At 27.0% G+C, this 19,503-nt stretch overlaps 1 long non-coding RNA gene across 1 annotated transcript; it reads right to left on the bottom strand.

Annotated features, from left to right (window-relative positions):
• Window positions 1-4,891: 4,891 nt before the first annotated feature.
• Window positions 4,892-10,302, bottom strand: LOC136085076 (uncharacterized). The gene is made up of 4 exons (XR_010641054.1): window positions 10,183-10,302; window positions 9,084-9,205; window positions 8,939-8,980; window positions 4,892-5,041 (listed from the first exon to the last, which is right to left on the bottom strand). It is a non-coding gene; the product is annotated as an uncharacterized LOC136085076 (long non-coding RNA).
• Between the last annotated feature and the right edge of the window lie 9,201 nt (window positions 10,303-19,503).

The raw sequence follows: 19,503 nt of genomic DNA on the forward strand, positions 1-19,503 counted from the left end.
CCCACAACACAACAATTATTTGTGATAATAACTTGCATGCATATCAATTGACAATTCATAGAAAAAAATTAAGTCAAAGAGAAAAAAATTGATGCGTCTAAACGAATATGCCTCAGTATATATATATATATATATATATATATATATATATATATATATATATATATATATATATATATATATATATATATATATATATATATATATATATATATGTATAAATGTTTCTAATTTTTATTCTAACTTTTTAGTTACATTTTTTTTTCTATTTTTATTATTAATACTTTTATTGATGTCATTACATAAATTTTGTTATTGTTGTCATTATATTATTAATACTGTTGCTTATTAAGTTAAAGCACAAAGATATAGCAAATAAGAGCAAAGTAAAGAGAAACAGAAAACTTACTCAAACTCATTAAAAGTAATCTCCATGAATTCAATGAAAGTTAGTCACATTGTTTCAGGCAATCATGTTACTTATTTGTGTTGTACTGCATGGTGTTACTTTGTTGCAATACTTTTAGATAATCAAAAATAGATGCAAATCAGAAAAAAATTTATTCTATTCAAAGAAACTACTATTTATACGTAAAAGATTCGTGAGATAAATAAATTGGATTACTTTTTAAATATTCTTTGAATAAAATTAAAAACAACATTGTTTTTAAAAGCCATCATGCTATTCCTTAACACATTAAAGTCATTAAAAGTTGTTATTCAAACAAAAAAGTTTATTAAAGTAATACTTAACAAACGAAAATACTTTTTTTACATTTTCATCTGTTAAAAATGGGATTATATTTTCATTTATTAAAAATCTGATTTTCTTATTATATTTTTCTGTTAGAAATGTTAAACATTTTGTATTACTCTTAAACAACATTTTTTTAAAGAATCTAATAGAAGAAATTCTTTTTTCAACAGAGATTTTTCATTAAATCAGTATTCAATATCATGAAATCAGTATTCAATGTCATAACATATTTTCTTCATTATACACTTCAAAATACAATTCATTACTGCTAAATGCAGCGTGCAATTATGGCAAAGCTGATTTAAAGCACCTTACATATTACCTTATTTTTTCTTGATGGTTGCTGTGTCATTAGTTGATGCAATAGCATCATATTTTAGCTGCCAACTAAGCTTCAACCAAATGTTTAACTACTTCTGCATTTACCTGCTTAATTATTCCAATCAAATCCAGACCATAACATTTAACTCTATTTGTACCTATTCCAAGTACATGAGCTGATATGTTTACATAACGTAAAATAGTGCAACCTTTTTATTCATCTACCATAATTTTAAATTTACACATTTTTACAAATTTCCATTTTTTAAAGTTTCCAAAATTTCATGAGATTCAGTATATTTTTCTTTATAACAGCTGTTAATGTACTTTGAATTAATAGTCTTACTTTTTAGCATTTTCTATCCTTTTCTGTTACAGGTGACCAGCAATAGCTTGAGATTTACTCATTGCTCACCATTCCATTCCATTACTCATTCTATTCCGTTCCACCATTCCATTCCATTGCATTACTCATTGATCACCATTCCATCAACAGCTGCAACATTTGACAATATTTTATTTAAAGATTCTTTTACAGCTAATTGCTAAACAGTTCTTGTTAGTATTCAATCATCTTTGAAGACCTGTTTTCTTCGTAACTTATAATTGATCCTGATTTAGATATCAGTATGTTGTTATAATTGATTAATGTTATAATGGTTAATCATATCAGTTGAACTTTTCCATTTATGCTTGTGTTGCACTTACCTCATGTGGCTTCACCAACGTTTTTTTTATTTTTAAATGAAAAAACGTTGGTGAAAAAAACTTCTACTTTAAATTATGCAACCACAAGCTGCATTTTTATCAGAAAATATTTTTATTATTAAAATAAATAAAAATTATGGAACAATTTCAACTATTAATTATGATTATTTAACACTTATATATTTTTAAAATTTAAGAACATTTATAAACAACTTGAACAACTGACTGTGTTTTAAAAACCAACTAAAACTTGCAACACAAAATAAAAACCATAGCAAATATTTTTGTTTCTCTGTATAAAAGCTGTATAAAAAGGTTGAGAACTTTATTTTTCTTTTTTTTTTAATTCTTTTTATTAACAATATTTTCTTTTTAATTTTAAAATCTACATTATATTTTGCTGTAACGCTTAACATATATTTTCATTAAAAAAATTACTTAAATATTTTGAACAAAATATTCAAATATCAAATAGTCATCAAGCATGCAAATATAATATCAAGTATTCAAATACTCAAAATGAATGGTCTAGGTGGCAGTGATTGAACCCTAAATCATAGTTGCTGGACACTGCTTAACAGAAGCTGCATTGTAATAAAGCATGAGTTAAGTGAGAACATGACATATTGCTACATTTTAATAGTCCAATCATTGTGTTTTTTGCAAAACCTGAGGTAATCACAAATGTTTCTTTGAGAAAAAATCTTTAAAGCAGCACAATTAAGAATAAGGTCCTTGGCAAACTTCTAACTCCACATTCACACTAGGAGGTAGTAGAGTAAGAACTTGTGAACTTGAAATCTATATGTCACAGCCAAATGACATACCATTAGAGGATACTCTAGTAAAATAATTTGGGGGGCAGTACCCTTATGCTGCACTTTTGCCTCTTCGCCAAAAAATTTAAAGAAGAGACCACAGGAATTATAAAATGTGTAAACAACAATTTGTTTACTCCTTTTATAACTTTTAGAAAAAAAGTTTTATTGTGTTTAAAGGGTGATTAAAAAAAGCAAAATTTAAAATTAATAAAATTTATTCATTTACTAGTTACAAAAAAAAAATTGACATCCTGAATTTACTACAACTTGAATGTTTAAATTAATGACTACATCTTTGGTGGTTGCATCTTGCCTATCTAATGACTACATCTTTGGTGGTTGCATCTAACCAATCTTAATGACTACATCTTTGGTGGTTGCATCTTACCAAGTATCCTTAATGACTACATCTTTGGTGGTTGCATCTTACTAATCTTAATGACTACATCTTTGGTGGTTGCATCTTACTAATCTTAATGACTACATCTTTGGTGGTTGCATCTTACCAATTTTAATGACTACATCTTTGGTTGTTGCATCTTACCAATCTTAATGACTACATCTTTACAATCTTTGCAACTATTTATCTTAATTAGCTGAATAAAGTTTAAATTGATGCAATAACTTTTGTATATGCATTATTTATGTACACATTTAATAAATAAATAAATTTATTTAAAGAAAAAAACTTTTTTAGATTATTTATTTAGAAAATAAATAAAATGAAAAAAACTATAGAGTAAAAAAAAATTGAATGAAATAAAAAATATAGAGGATAGAAATAGATGATAGAATAAAATAGTTATGAAAATTCTTTTGCTTATTCATTAAGATAACATTTTATATTTTTTGATAATATTATAGAGAATCTTTTTCTGAATGATGCATAATTTTAATTCAAAAAAAGTTTCAAATCCTTGGCACATAATAACTTTGTTTCTCTTTTTTTTTAAAAATGGGCATAAAATTCCTGAAAGCCAAACTTGATTATTTGATTATGATAAAGTCTATTCAAATATAATTTCTACCTCAAAAAAACTATCATGCAAAGAAAAAACCATACATTGAAAAGCAAGTCACGCTGACAATTAGCTTTTTGGTGAATGTAATATGTTTGAAACACTGTCATCTCAAGCTAAGCTATCATCATCTAAGCCATTAAAATCTATGTCGGTGCCACTACAATCAATAACAAACTAACTACACCATCTCAGCCATACCTTATGAGTCTTCATTCTACAGTCTGTGGAAAATGCTTTTTTTTATTTAATTGTTCTTTTATTTACCCATTGATTTACCTATTTCATTCTGCATAAAAACAATACTATAATTACATTTTAGAAATAACATTATTATATATATATATATATATATATATATATATATATATATATATATATATATATATATATATATATATATATATATATATATATATATATATATATATATATATATATATATATATATATATATATATATATATATATATATATATATATATATATATATATATGTATATGTATATATTAGGGCCCTGCAAATCACCTTTTTTGTATATACACATTTATATAATATAAATTATGTTAAGTAGTTTATATTGAAATAAGGGTGGCACCTAAATTAGTCCTCAAACACATTCTACGCTGTCAAAAAAGGTCTAGAATTGCCCCTCACCAAGTTGTTGGTTTTTGGAGTGCTCTTGGTCTTCTACATGACTTTCTTGGATTGATGCCATCTATTGACTTGATGAATAATATCATGAATATTAATCTTAGGCAACTTCAAATGTGAAGTAATCATTCATTAAGTACTTCAGAGATCTATTTTAACAAAAAAATAATTATTTTTTTGCCATAATCAATCACCTTCACGCATAAATACTGCCTATTCAAATCTTGTATCAAAAAAAATTTTTTTTTTGTTATTCACCTCCGAAAAGGCCGAAAAGGCCACTACAAATGAGGAGGTTACTTAATAGTGGTTATAACCCTTTCACAAATCTATAACTCCAAAACACGAACATTGACGAACAAGGCCGCTGCGCAGAGAAAATAAGTTGAGCGCGGTACTACCAGGGACATGGTGGGGATCGAACTCGGAACCTCTTGCTATGTAGTGGTAAAACGAGCGCTTTACCACTACACCACTACCGCTGCCACCACTACCGTTGATATACCTAAATAGTATATCAACAAGTTTTATTTAAATTAGATAAAGAATAATGAAATAAACCAACAAACAAAAATAAATAAATATACAATATTTTTTTAGTATTCACTAATTGATAATTTAAAACCTTTTTAATAACAGTTCCACAATTTTTCCATCATCTGCTTTAACAGCATAATGCAAAAGACTATGGCATCTTTTATCAAGTGCAGTGAGCAAAGCATCTTTATCAAAGAACTTAGAAACATGGTACAAATCATGTCTAAAAGAAAATACTTTTGAGTTTAACTCTTTATTTATAAACATCTTTTAAAAACAACATTTAGGCCAAATATGTTTTAAAAAAGAAAAATAAATAATTATATGTAAATAATATATTTTAGCATTATTTCTTACACTGTGAGCTAGAGTGATACAAATGTTAACCATGTCAACATCAAATTTTACTGTAGCATCAATGTTAGTTACTATAGTATCTATGTTTTAGAAAAGATAAAAGTGTTAATGTAATTAATAATAATGATTATTATAATGGTGATATATAATAATGATATGTATTGGGGTGGTTAATAACTTATGTTGCAATGGGATAGTGACAATTCCCATTCACAGTAGCATGTTTGATATGAAGTTAACCTAAAAATATACTCGTTAAAAAAAGAGGCACAAGATGTAGGAAGTCAAAAGAAGTTGATTATTAACAAAAATGAAAATTAAAAATTGAGTAAATTAATAAAAAGTACAAAGTTCTTAGATAAATGATATTACATTAAAATTTTTCATCTTTTGTAAAACTTGAACTATTTTAAAATATAATATATTATTTATAACAAACTTTTGAATAAAATTTTTTCAAGTTCACTACAACAGAGATGCAAACCACTATTGAAATTAGAACTTAGCAAAAGTTCACTACAACAGAGATGCAAACCACTATTGAAATTAGAACAAAAGCAAAGAAGATAGTTAAATGGCAAGAAAACATTTGACAGACTTAAAAAAACGGTTGACAGAGCACAAGCTAGTGACAGAGATAAGTCACAAATCAAGAAGAATAGGCAAGTGGGTTGTCAAAAATTTAAATACCAGAGTAAAAAAAAAGTTTTAAGTTTTTTATGCCAGCATAGTTAGTGGTACTGTAGCCAGGCCATTCAGTGCAATAAGCAACAAATAGGTGAAATAATACACATGTACTTATATATATATATATATATATATATATATATATATATATATATATATATATATATATATATATATATATATATATATATATATATTTATCAGTTTCTTTGGAAATCAAAGGATAAACAAAGATGAAGCTAATCTTAAACTAGTCTCACAAAGAGTCTACATGTGAGTAAGTCTACATGCTTTTTCTGAGACTAATTTAAGATTCAAAAGATAAAAAGTTAAGATAATTTAGATGTGTTTGTTTAATAATTAACTTATGAATCAAATGTAAAGTATGAATTCAAATGAACGGTATAGGTCATAGAATAAAAATTGTTCAAAAAACTGTCAAATAAATCTTCACACAAACTTTCACCCAAAAAAAAATGTTTATAAATAATTCCTATTCAATCAAAATTAATGAAGCATTCATTAAATGGAAACTAATGAAGAATCCCTTTTCAATAGAAGTTAATAAAGGATTCTCAATAAACAAAAGTTAATGAAAAATCCCTAATCAATGAAAGTTGATAAAAATATTGACATTAACCAAAAAAAATCACAAATAAAAAAAATTTTATTAAAAGATTTTGATAAAAGTTTTAATCAAACTACACTATTAAAAGAAAATGGAGAATCAAAGTCTTGACGCCATGTTGAAGCAAAAAATGTATATAAATGTATCTTCACCTAACCCAACTATTTTGCTATATACATCAAAAGAACTCTTAGTTTGAATACAAAGAAAAAACAAAGCAAACAATTTAGGTAGATAGGTATGTCTTATAAAAAAAGAAAACACACTAAAGGTAAAACTTCTGTTTTACCTTTAGTGTGTTTCTAAAGTAAGAAAACAGCTTCTTATTGAATAAGAAATTTATTTAAATACTCTAAACTCTAACACCAAATATAGCAACTTGATGTCACAGAGTATAAAGAGAGTAAATATAGCTCTAAACTTAATGTCACAGAGTATAAAGAGAGTAAAGAAAGTTTTTTTAAAAAAAGGGTTATTACAAAAACGCTATACAAAAATAAGTATCTAAAATAAAGTAGCAGAGAAAAAACTACCAAAATAATAACTACACAAACAACAACAAAATAACAAATACAAAACAAATGAATGCAAGTATTACTAAAACAGTTGCAATTTTATCAAATTTTACAAAACTTTTAAAGTTGAAAATCTCTATTGTGTTTTCTAGTATATTGTTCAAAATACATCAGGTGCATCTGAATCTTGTAGAAACTCATGAAATTTTGTTTTATTTAAATATCTATCAAAACATTAAACTATTCATCATCCTTAAAAAAAAAACTTTATTTAGATTGGTATACTAGTATGCAGTACTAAAAGTTCATAATGTCAGTAGTTAGTATAAAGTTCATAATGTCAGTAGTTAGTATAAAGTTCATAATGTCAGTAGTTAGTATAAAAGTAGAGTTCATAATGTCAGTAGTTAGTATAAAGCTTTGAAAATTTAAATAATACTTTAACTTGTTAAAAATTTTTATTTATATATTGCAAGGTTGCAAAGCACAAAATATTGTTTTTTGAAAATTCCCAAAAAAAGTTGTGAGTTTTTACAGTTATCTGTAAAAACTTTCAATTTTTGGGAAATCATTATAATCATAAACTAGTTATTTTTACTTATTTGTCTAAAAGTTTTTTTTTTTTGCTTGTTCAATTGCTTAATAATATAAAGAAAACTATACATTTATGTTATATCTTTTTGCATGTTTTGTGACAAAACAAACTATATATATATATATATCTATATTATGTCTTTTTGCATGTTTTGTGGCAAAACAAACTATAATGGCATAGAAAGGTAAATAAAAAATTATTATCAGCCTTAATAAAATTTATACACTGTTGTCTTGTTGTATGTATTTTAGTAAAAGATGTGGTAGGAAATACAAATTGAAATAACATTTTTGTATGCACAAATATAACTTTAGTGTAGACACAGAATATATACTTTTTGCTATCATTCACTGTAAATCACCAGTAGTGCAGTTAAACAAGTAACAGTAAAAACCTATTAACAGCAAAATTTACCAGATTTTGGATATTCAGAGTAAGAAAGTTTTCAACACCAAACCAAATGAAGCAAGTCAAAAGATATATTTCAATGTAGTTTTAATGTTTAGCTACAATACCAGATTTTGGTGTTTTTCATAATTTTGTCTCAAATTTATTATACAAATAATAACGTATTCTTTTTTCTTTTCTTTTTAATACACTAGTAAAAATGCAAAAAAGTTATTTAAATCAATTTAAAAACTATTTGTTTATATATACTTTTTTTTCAAATCACCTCCCCAAAAATCGGCAGGGCTACTACCATAAAGGATGCTTCTCAATTTTTTATTATTTTTATTACTTATTTTCATTTGCAACTTTTGTTTAACCTTAAACTTCATAACACAAACCTTGTTAAACTCCAAAACACAAACCTTGTTAAACTCCAAAACACGAACCTTGTTAAACTCCAAATCACGAATCTTGTTAAACAAAGCCGCCACACAGAAAAACTTCCACTATTTCCAGAGGATTTAAACCTCAAAACTCTTGACTGAGAGCCAAGTGATTTACTAACACATTATAATGACTATTAGTAACAACTATCTCAATAACAAATGTTAAAAAACTTTTTTATTTGTTAACTAATATTTAACTTAACTATTTAAATTTGATCCATGTTTACCATGTTTAATTTTTGTTTAAAACTGGGATTTTCTAAAATTAAATAAAATATTTTTTATAACTATTATCAACACTGAGTGACGTGAAAACAAGCAAATAAAACAAAAAATATATAATAAATAATGGAAAAAATTATAAAAATTAAATAAAAAATAGAAGCACTTTTTTCCAAAGTCTACAAATGCATTGACTGTTTTCAAATACATCTGCTATAAAAAATCAAAAGACTTAAGCATTCCTGTTACAAACATAAAACTTATTTTAAAAATATCTCACCTTTTAATAGCTCTTAAGGTTTGTGCAAAAAGATCTTCAAATCTAAATTTGATGATATTTACAAACAACCTCTTTTTAATTTCTTTCTATTTAAAAAAAATATCATTATAATAAAATTTTTAAACAATAAAAGTAATAACTATACCCATTACAACTAGTAAAAGTATCAGACTCGTCATCTGATACAGGACGATCACTGAAATCTGTGTCATAAGAAGTTGATTGGTAAACATCATCAATTGAGCTTGATGTCTTATGAACAGACTCCTATAAGTAAACTCATATTTTATTATGTCACATTTACATCGAGAAAATCTTAGAAAATATAAAAACTTATATTTAGTTTTTACAACTTTATTGTATATTCAAATGAGGTTTTATCAAGATAAAAAAAAACATACTTTTTTTGAAAGAAAAAAAAGAGGGAAAAGATGTCATTAGGTTAAATCAATACTAAGATACTAATCATCATTACCATGTTTACGTGGATGCTTAGATTGGATAATACTGATTTACTCTAGCTCAGATATTTATTTTGAAAATATCATTTAGCTAGATTTATAGTTCATTACATTTAAAAGTTAATTAAATTTTTCTAAAACCACTTTTATACAGAATAGTTATTAGCAACATCATGCAAAATGCAAAATAAAATTTAGTTACAAACTATTTTTTACTAAGATCTTTAATTAACGGCACTGTCCTAATATAATTTGTTAACTTTTGAAATTCTAACTTTAACCCAGACATCTTTTCAGGTAAAGAAAATAAGAAAAGTTAAGAAAATATTTCTAATAATTTTTTTCCGTATGTATGCATAACAGTGTGTAATGCCAAAAAAATTTTTCACATAATGTAATTTTCAGTAACTTATACTTAACTTAAATTTGATTAATAAAAATAACAAGATTCAAATGTTGCACAACTTGTTTGCACTAAAAGTGCATTTCCTTACAATTTGTAAATAATTAATATCCATTTAGAAAATTTAATTAAGTAAATAAATGCCAATGAATATGGTGTTTTTAACTTTTGAATTTAGCAAGCAAATTAAAGCAGCTCTTGGTAGTAGTATATATATATATATATATATATATATATATATATATATATATATATATATATATATATATATATATATATATATATATATATATATATATAAATTTTATATTATTATTATTATTATCCAATTATATTATCAATATATTTTATATATTAATAATAATAATCTAATTATTTGCCTCAGAATGATTTAAACAGCTCGCATCATTTTGTGATCCTGCTTCATATAAATCTAAATGATCTTCTGATTTCAAAGTGGGAAGAATTCCTGATTTATTATGTCTTCGAGAAATATTCTCAAGTCTCTAGTTGTATCAGTTGTATCAGATCTGATTCGCAAGTAGCGTAACGTCTCTTCAGAATGAGACCAACGGTCATCAATTCCACATTCAATTTTTCGAAGATCTTTTGCCACGCAACGAAATGAAAGTGCAATAGCTCTTGTAATAGAATAAACCTTCAAGTAAAAAATGAGTATAAAATATTTTAATGTAAGTAGTGTAAATTATATATATTATACTATAATATAGTATTATATATTACAAAATGTCTTATAGTACCATTTAATAAATTATATATTATAATATAATATTATATATTCAACTATATATACCATGGTATTATATACCAAGTTACTAAAGTTTTAATTCAATACATAATTGGATTTTGAAAAAAATATATTCAGTTCTTCAAATTATGTTCTATTCCACACATTTCAAAAATTTGATTTGAAAATTTTATTTTCAATGTGTTTAGTAACAAAGATTTTGACACAATGGCACAGTTGGAGTTTTTTTATATGCAAAGCAGATAAGCTCTTCATTCTATCTTTAAACAAATTTAGTCTTTAACTCTAATTCAATTGAGGTGACAGCGTAGATCTTAAAATGTGGGTGTTTTTATTTAGAAAACTTTTTCAACCTCATTTTTTAAATAATATAAATTTTTCAAGTCTTTTTGTTATCAAAGCAATTATTAGAGAAGACCAAGTAGAATCCCAATGCAGGGAGACAATAGTTTTAATTCTACTGCCCTGTTGGCACTCAGAATTAGAAAGTGTGTTCATATGATAAAAAAAAGGTGGAAATGTGCTCAGGTGATAATTAATCAGGTGATAATAATTTTTCAAATTTTTAACTAACCAAATACACTAGCAATGGTGTAGATATGTTTAGCAACAGCTACTTTACACCTTTAATAATTTGCACTGCAATTATTTTTACATAAGAAATTTTTTTAATGTACCTGTACAAGAGTGTTTTATAAAAATTACTTTCTAAGCTTTTTTTGATGTAACAAAGTGCTTTACAATAGGCTCTAGTAATAAATGGATTCCAAAATTTGATTGCCATTTCTGAGAAGTGGAAGTATAAAAATGTTACTTAGCTCCTTGAAAAAGGTAAAAGGTATCTGAAGAGTAATTATCCTTCTAAATGTAGTGAAAATTGCACTTTGTATAGTCACGCTACTACTTTTCCCTTTTCAAATATAGATCTAGACTTAAATTAGTCTACCATAGTCATTGACAATGAACAATGCAATCAAGGTTCATAACTAGGTTCATAAATTAGTTGCAGGAATGGAAAATGAAAATCTTCTACATGATTTAAATGCGATTATAGAAGATGCTGAAGCCTATAAATCGTGATGCATAGAAAAATATTACAAAAATAATGGCTTTTGAGCAACTTGATGAAAAAACTAGATTGTGGGTGAAAGATTTTTGTCAAAAATTTTTGCCAGCTTTTGCCAAATTCTGTGAAATCCAAAAAAAATGTTGATATCTTTTTTTTTTCATGAAAATGATAAAATCCATTTTATTGCTGTACATAGATGTTAGCGAACTCTAGTAAATGTGCTCTGTCTTGCTAATGCTGTTTTGGCTAAAGTTAAAAATGATTTTTCTTATTTAAAAAATCTTTACGCCAAGTTCGATATGCATCACCTTATCATGGAAGGATATACTTAGAAGCCCTTTATAAAGTTTGCAAAGCAAAACAATTCTTCCTTAAAATCTCCACATTGGAAATACTTCACAAATTTCTCCACATTGGAGAAAAAACTTCTAATTTGTAAAGGTAAAACATGGAAATACACAAACTTGCGATTTCATACTCTACTTCAAGTTGTTAAACCTTTTAGTTCAACTTGCAAAAATTATACTGCACCAACTATTTCCCAAAAATTACGTGTTTATAGAAGTGTATAGAACTCACAAGTTCAGTACACAAATTTGTTGTGCTGAATCATTTTTTCAAAATGCATTGTTAGAAAAACCCATGCTATCAGAAAACCACGCTTTTTTTTTAACTGAGTCGAATTCTATGGTAGAGGCAGCTTATATTAACAGAATGAAATTACAGCGGTGGTGGCTTTAAAACTGGACAAAATTATTTTGTGTGTGTGTATGTTAGATTTTTAAGTTAAATAATTATTTTAAGGGCATTTGTTAGAATAAGAGAAGTTGCTCCGTAGTCTTTGAAATATTTATTTAGCCGTCATGCCGCCTGGACAGCAACCCTGATTGGCGCCCTTATTTAGCAAAATTTCCCTAGATTACAGAACAAGGACTTTATCTTTTTTAGGTACCTTCTTTTCATATGGCGTCCCTTCGATCTCTGCCGCCTGGAAACTGTCCTTTTCGTAGCCTTCCTACCCCGGCGGCACTATTTATAATTGTCAGACGTTTTTAATTTTAGAGTAGAGTAAAAATTTTTAAATAACCGGTAAGTGATAATAATAAATAAAAACAAAAAAAAAGACTTAAATAAATAATATTAAAACGTATTTTAATCGATTCACTAAAATAAATTACAGTAGTTTGAATTTAATGTAAAAAAGCCATTTAAAAAGCGACTCGAAAACTCAATTACATTTTTTTGTTTAAATTTGCTCAAAACAAATTTTACAAAAAAAAGAACGAAGTTAGTTCAAGCCTGGTTTTCGTGACCTGGTTTCTACTGATGTTATTAAAACATTTCCACTTATACGCACAAAATTTTACAATTTGTAATCATCAGCAATTTCATTTAAAAAAATTGAAACTGTATCTAAGCGAGGACATAAATAAAAAGCTCATTGTTTTAAAAAAATTAAATAAAGATATTTAATTTTTATAATTTTAAATTGCACTTTTTTAAAAAGTCCTATTATATATTTTAAAGCATTTTAAAATTATTCTTTATTAGCGAAAGCTGTTTCAAACGGCCAACCAAAGAAATTCTTCTCTCTTAATATAAAAGAAATTTTCATCTCTTAATGTGGTTTGTAGAATTGATGCATCAACACCGACCAATCAAAGGGGAAACTATTCTCTCTTAAAGATGACATTGACAACATGATAATTCAGATTGACCATTAATAATCTTCTTTGAGATTTTATTTTGTTGATAAAAAGGTATTTTTCCTATTATTTTTATTAAAAACGTTCATCTGAAATTTATATCATTGTTAAGTGTTTGATGTTTAACGATATTTTCTCTGATTGAAATAGCTAAAAGCTTGTTTTTTAAAATAACTTTTTTACAGATCTAATGACTTCTGTAGGCTTTTATCCCTTGAGCACATGGATTTTTTTTCACATGTTGAAAGATGGGTGTATAAGGGAAACTAAAAACTTATACTTTTTTTGGCAGACTTAAGACCACGTAATGGGTTATCTAGCAAAGCGAAAGCATAGCAAAAACGCATTAATAATCTGACAAAGCGCATTAACCGCAAAAATTATTTTTTTGGCAGATTGCTTTAACCCAGCCCTTGCATATACATGACTTTTTTATATGATTTTTGTAAGCCTTTGTGGCTTTTTAAAACACTTAAGGAAATTATTTGCAAGTAATTGCCTTAGGAGATAATAACGCTCAAAGTAAGGGTAAAATTTCAATATCGCAGTTTCAATATTTGAAATTTTTTCTTAACAACAAAAAGTGTAAACATTTTCATTTTTCACTTTTACTATAGAACCTGAGAAGCAGAAAAATAAAAAAAAACATGTCTCTCAAATTTATGTTGCTAGAATTGCCCCTTAATGAAGCAATGGCGCAACATGCAAGAATATTTTAACAAAATAGGACAATTTTTGGGACCCAATATCTTCGCAATAAATAGGATTTTTCCAAAAAAAATTGACCAGTTACCTAATTTTATTATTTTCTGAAAGTATCTAAAATAAAAGAGAATTTGAAGACATCCTTTACAGAACTTGCCCATTTTGTCAATATTTGGCGTTTGTGGCGCATTGATTGCGCACTTGCCTCAGAAACAAAGGATCGTTCATACCCCACCTCTGGGCAAGTTTTGCAACATCAGTTAGGCAGAAGGCGTGAACTTCCAATTAAAGGCTCATCCGCGGTGCTCTGTGATAAGACCGTAAGGACTTCTTGGGGCACCTAAATAAAAAAATTTTAAAAAAAAATTTCTAAGGCAATGGCTTTTAAATAAAGTAAGGGGTTATTCACAAATTACGTCACGCAATAGGAAGAGTAAGGGGAGCTTGGAGATTATTTGGTCCATCAGTCAGAGTTTTTAAATTTCTACAATTTTATATGGAACTGTAGTAGTGAAAAAAATAATGTATGTACACTCTACTTTTCCTATACCAACTCATGTCAGTCGAAGTATTTAACTACACTGTAACTATATTAAAGTATTAAAAAATTTAAACTTTTTTGCGTAAAAATAGCATTTTTACTGAAGCCTTATTATTTATAGGTTTGTACAAATAATGACTTTTAAAGTACTGTTAAATAATAATAAATAAAAACTATATGTATTAATTAGTTATCTAAAAGAAGCTAAGAAAATTATAGTATTTATCTAAAAACAGGCTATACAGGTTTCTAGAAAAATTTAAATGCCTATACCAACATCAATATGGATTTCAAAGCAAACATTCCACAACCCTCGCACTTATTAAAATTACTGAAAATATAAGAAGAGCTCTAGATAATAAGCACTTTGCATGCAGGGTGTTTATAGATTTGCAAAAAGCTTTTGGTACCGTGGATCACTCTATCCTTCTCACAAAATTGGAGTACTATGGAATCAGAGGCATCCCACTAAAATGGTTTACTTTGTACCTCCAAAACAGAACACCGTTTGTTTCCATTAATGGCATTAAATCTGATTTAAAGCCATTAATGGTTTGATTTAAAATTGATCAAATGGCGTCCCACAAGGTACAGTTTAGAACCACTTCTTTTTCTACTTTTTATTAATGACTTAAATACTTCTTTTAAATTTGCAACTGCTTACCATTTTGCTGATGATACTAACATGCTTCTGGTTGACAAATCACTTAAAAAAATCAATATATTAATCATGAAAAAAATCAATATATTATTCAAAAATCAAATATATTAATCATGATCTTAGTAAATATTATTCAGTGGCTTCGTTCTAATAAACTTTCTCTCAACTCTAACAAACAGAGATGATCATCTTTAAATCCAATCTGACACCAATTAATAAGCACTTAAATTTCAGACTAAGCGGACAAAAAATTTATCATTTTTTAACATTGTCAAGTATGGGGACAATCCCATAAACAAATCATTTTAAAGTTGTCCCTACTCCAAAATATAGTTATACTGAAATAAATTTTCAATATAACAACTTTAAATCATTCTTTATTATATCAATCAATTCGCGATCCTTCAGTTTTTAATCTGATATTTTTAACATTTTGAAATTCTTTACTTATCCATCTCCATCTAATTCCTTTGGTTTTCCATCTGCCATTTTTAATATTTTTATTAAATTTTTCATTCCAATATTAATATTAATATTAGTACTAATATTTTGATATTCTTTATTTATCTATCTATTTATTTATCTCTTTTCATTCATATATTTTCTACTTCACACTAAATCTTTGTTGCTGCTGTCATTATTGACTAAATTTTTATTGTTGCTGTTATTGTCTTTATCTATGAAATTCTCCTTTTACTATAATTGTTATCATATTTGTTATTATTACTATTATTATTATCATTAAAAAGAACAGGAGTATTTTAAATCCCATCTTTTAACCAAACCGAAAGCAATCCGAACCAAAAGCCAAAATAATTAATTATAAGAAAAGAAAAAATTTCTGCAGCACACTAAGAATCTTATTCAGGCACAAATCATTAGTCAATATAAAATAACAAAATTTAAGTTATAAAAAAACTCATTCAAAGTTTTTTTTAAGCTAAATCTTTTTTAACGTCCTCCAAAAACACACGACTGGTTGGTTTTATTTGACTTATTTGTATCATTGAACCCTTAGACTGCTGATTTTAACTTTTTCCTTTCTCTACCTACTTGTCATTACATGTCCACTCAAATTAAACTCCTTTCAAGCATACAAAATACCTTTACTTCCATCATTATTTATTTTTTGTCACTGTTGTATTCATTAAGGTGCTCCAAGAAGTCCTTACGGTCTTATCACAGAGCACCACGGAAGAGCAGTTAACAAGGAAATTGACCCCTTCTTCCTCATCACTACCTTTTTGTTATTCATTAAAATCAATCAAAGTTCACTTTTATTGGTTGCTCTACTAAAATATGTATTTTTTGAAACTTTTGACGATATATATTGGTATTCAAGGGCTCATTCAGAATTTGAGAGGCTCGGAAATATGCTTAAGCTTACAAAAATGTTTTCTAAGTCTTAAAAAAGACAAATAAACTTTCTTCGAATCTGATACATAAATATTTTAATTTTGGAATAATAAAAAACAACTTCATTTAATGGTTTTCATGCACCTTTAAAAATTCCCGTATTAACAGATTTGTGCTCAAAAACATGCGTAACTTAGAGTAGAGCTTAGCAAAAGGGTGTACCAGAAATAGGTTTTTTTTCCCTTCTTGAGGACATTTCTCAGGTTTTTACCATTCTCTCAAGTCCACAGAGGCTATTAATAACCAAAAAATCAAAATCAGTTGCGAAAAAGTGATTTCTGTAAAATTTAAAAAAGTGAAATATTTTGAAAATGAATATTGTTTTGTTATCCATGTTGTTAAATTTCTTAGGACATTTTTCTCATTTTTTTGTTTTTTTAAACATTTATTGATGAATAGTAAGGTGAATAATATTATTATTAGTGTAATGCATGCTTTTATTTTATATATATATTATGTTTTTGTAACAGGCTCGGGTACGCTTATTTAAAATATTTTAGGAGGCTCATAATTATATTAAGATTACAAAACCGTGTGCATTCTCGTAAGCCTTGTGGGCAAGAAAAAAATCATCTATACTTATATATAAATATTTTTGTTTTGCAACACAATAACTTCATTAAGTTATTTTCATGCATCAATAATACTACAAAAATGTCAGTATTATACTCATAAACATGCCTGATTTAAAGTAACACTCAACAAAATGCTAATAGTACGCTTAATGTTTAAGCATACATAAACCTGAGTCTTATTTGTTCATAAACGTATAATTCTCTTATAAAAAAAACAAATTACATGCCAATTTAAGTCATCTTTGGTCAATTAAAAAGTTCAGTTTTGCGGCTAACATTGGTCGTCCTGTCAGAATAGATCCAAATAAAAGAAAAAAGAGGAAGACATACACTAGTACCAAAAAGCTACTGTTTCCTGTAAAGTCTCTCCATCAATCACCTGACAAGGGCAGCTGATTGATAAAATATATTAACCAGCATTGGAAAACCTCAGGTATACAATTTTATAAATAAATACTGATTATTATTTTAAAATTCTTTACGGTTTAAATCTACTAACTCTGTTGTAGTTTGTTCTCAAAGGTTTCCTAGCAAATATCTTACCTGCAATAGTAAAACATTTAAAGATCCACATTATGTGTTGCTTCTTTTTTAATGAGTGTGAAAGACAAGATTCAACACATCGTTTAATTTTGACAACACAAATGACATCAATCTTAGAGTAATCTAAGATGAACACTCCAAGAGAGTTGACCAGGCAGCTATGATCTTAGGTATATGAGAATATTACAACATTGTTGATCAGATTTTTGTTACATACTGTGACATCACTGCTTCCAACACTCTAACACTGAAGTACTTTTTTGGAATTTTTACCATCTTCACAACCTTCTCTGTTCTGATTTATCTGAAGGCAACACATGTGAGAGGTACACATTTCTCATTTTGTGGAGAATCTTACTGATGAGATTATATAAAGGCTGGTGACTCAGAACGAGGTGGATAGGGCGGAGCACATCAGGTTTGATTAGAATCGGTTACAGATTGGGTTGTTTTTAAACAACACTAAAAGGGAGGCCCTGAAGTTCCTCAAGAGCCCATTGACCACAGAGGTATTTAACACGAGAACTACAAGAAGCTATGTAAACTAGTTGTCTTTTAATTATTAGGAGATGTACCACTATTTCGTTTTCATTAATCTGGAGTCTTCCATTAATAGTTAAATTATATTATCACTTGCTTATTTTTTTTTTGTAAGGGGGAGGGGGGGGGTAAAGTACATTTTAGAGTTTTTTAAAAATAATGTTATTATTACTACTAATTCATTCCTAAGGTGTTTGGTAAATGCTTGATACCTGCTTGCCTATAGGATGACTGAAAATGCATCCTAGGTGATGAATCAAAAAAAAGTTGATAAAAATGACTGAGCAGTCTTATATGGGGAAACCAAAGCTACCAGTTATTAACAGGTTAACGGAGCTTTATGATCGGGGTTTCTATAAGTTGTGATTTATGCATGTAAGAGCTTACTGAGCTGGTAGATAGCTGAGGTTCATGTCGGAGAGTTGAAATGGCAGATAAAGCAAAATGACTGTTAGACATTTTACATATTTTAAAGGATTTTGAAGCTAATTGAATGTGTCAATGGCTGCGCAAAAAAGATTATCCTATTGATCCAGAACTTTGTTAGAGACTACTGATTGGGCAACACAATAAAGAACCGCATACTGGTGGCCAGAGAATGATTTCTTAAACTAAAAATAAATATTTTAAGATTCATTTTTCACAAAAAATTGTACCTTTTTTTTGAAAAATGAAGTTTTACTGCTATTACTTTTACTGGAACAAAAAGTGTTTTTTTGGTAATTTTAGCCTATTTGAACCTTAGAGAATGGGAAAAAATTGAGACGTATATATTTTTTTTTTGGTACACTTTAATGTTTAATGTTAATAACCATTGCAAGATAGTTATATCAAATGAAGGAGGCTAAAATTTTTCAAAAACATTTTTGGACAATTTACTCAAAAATCAGTTTTGTTTTAGTAGTGTGTCACTTAAAAATATTGTAAAAGTACGCATTTTAAATGCGTAATTTTATATTGTAAATACCATTTAGCATATTTAAAAATAAGATGCTACTCAACGCGGTTAATGCATGTACTGGAAAATACACGAATTTTTGCGTTTTTATAAAAAGGTCCATTTTTTTAACCCGAATAATTTTTAGAAAAAAAAGTTTTTTTTTCTCCTAGCGCTTTAGTTTGTCTAAAATCAAACAAAGTTAAATTTTTTTTTAATTACTCAAGTTTAGATATAAA

This window comes from Hydra vulgaris, chromosome 09 (assembly GCF_038396675.1).
Source record: "Hydra vulgaris chromosome 09, alternate assembly HydraT2T_AEP".
Classification (NCBI taxonomy): Eukaryota; Metazoa; Cnidaria; class Hydrozoa; order Anthoathecata; family Hydridae; genus Hydra; species Hydra vulgaris.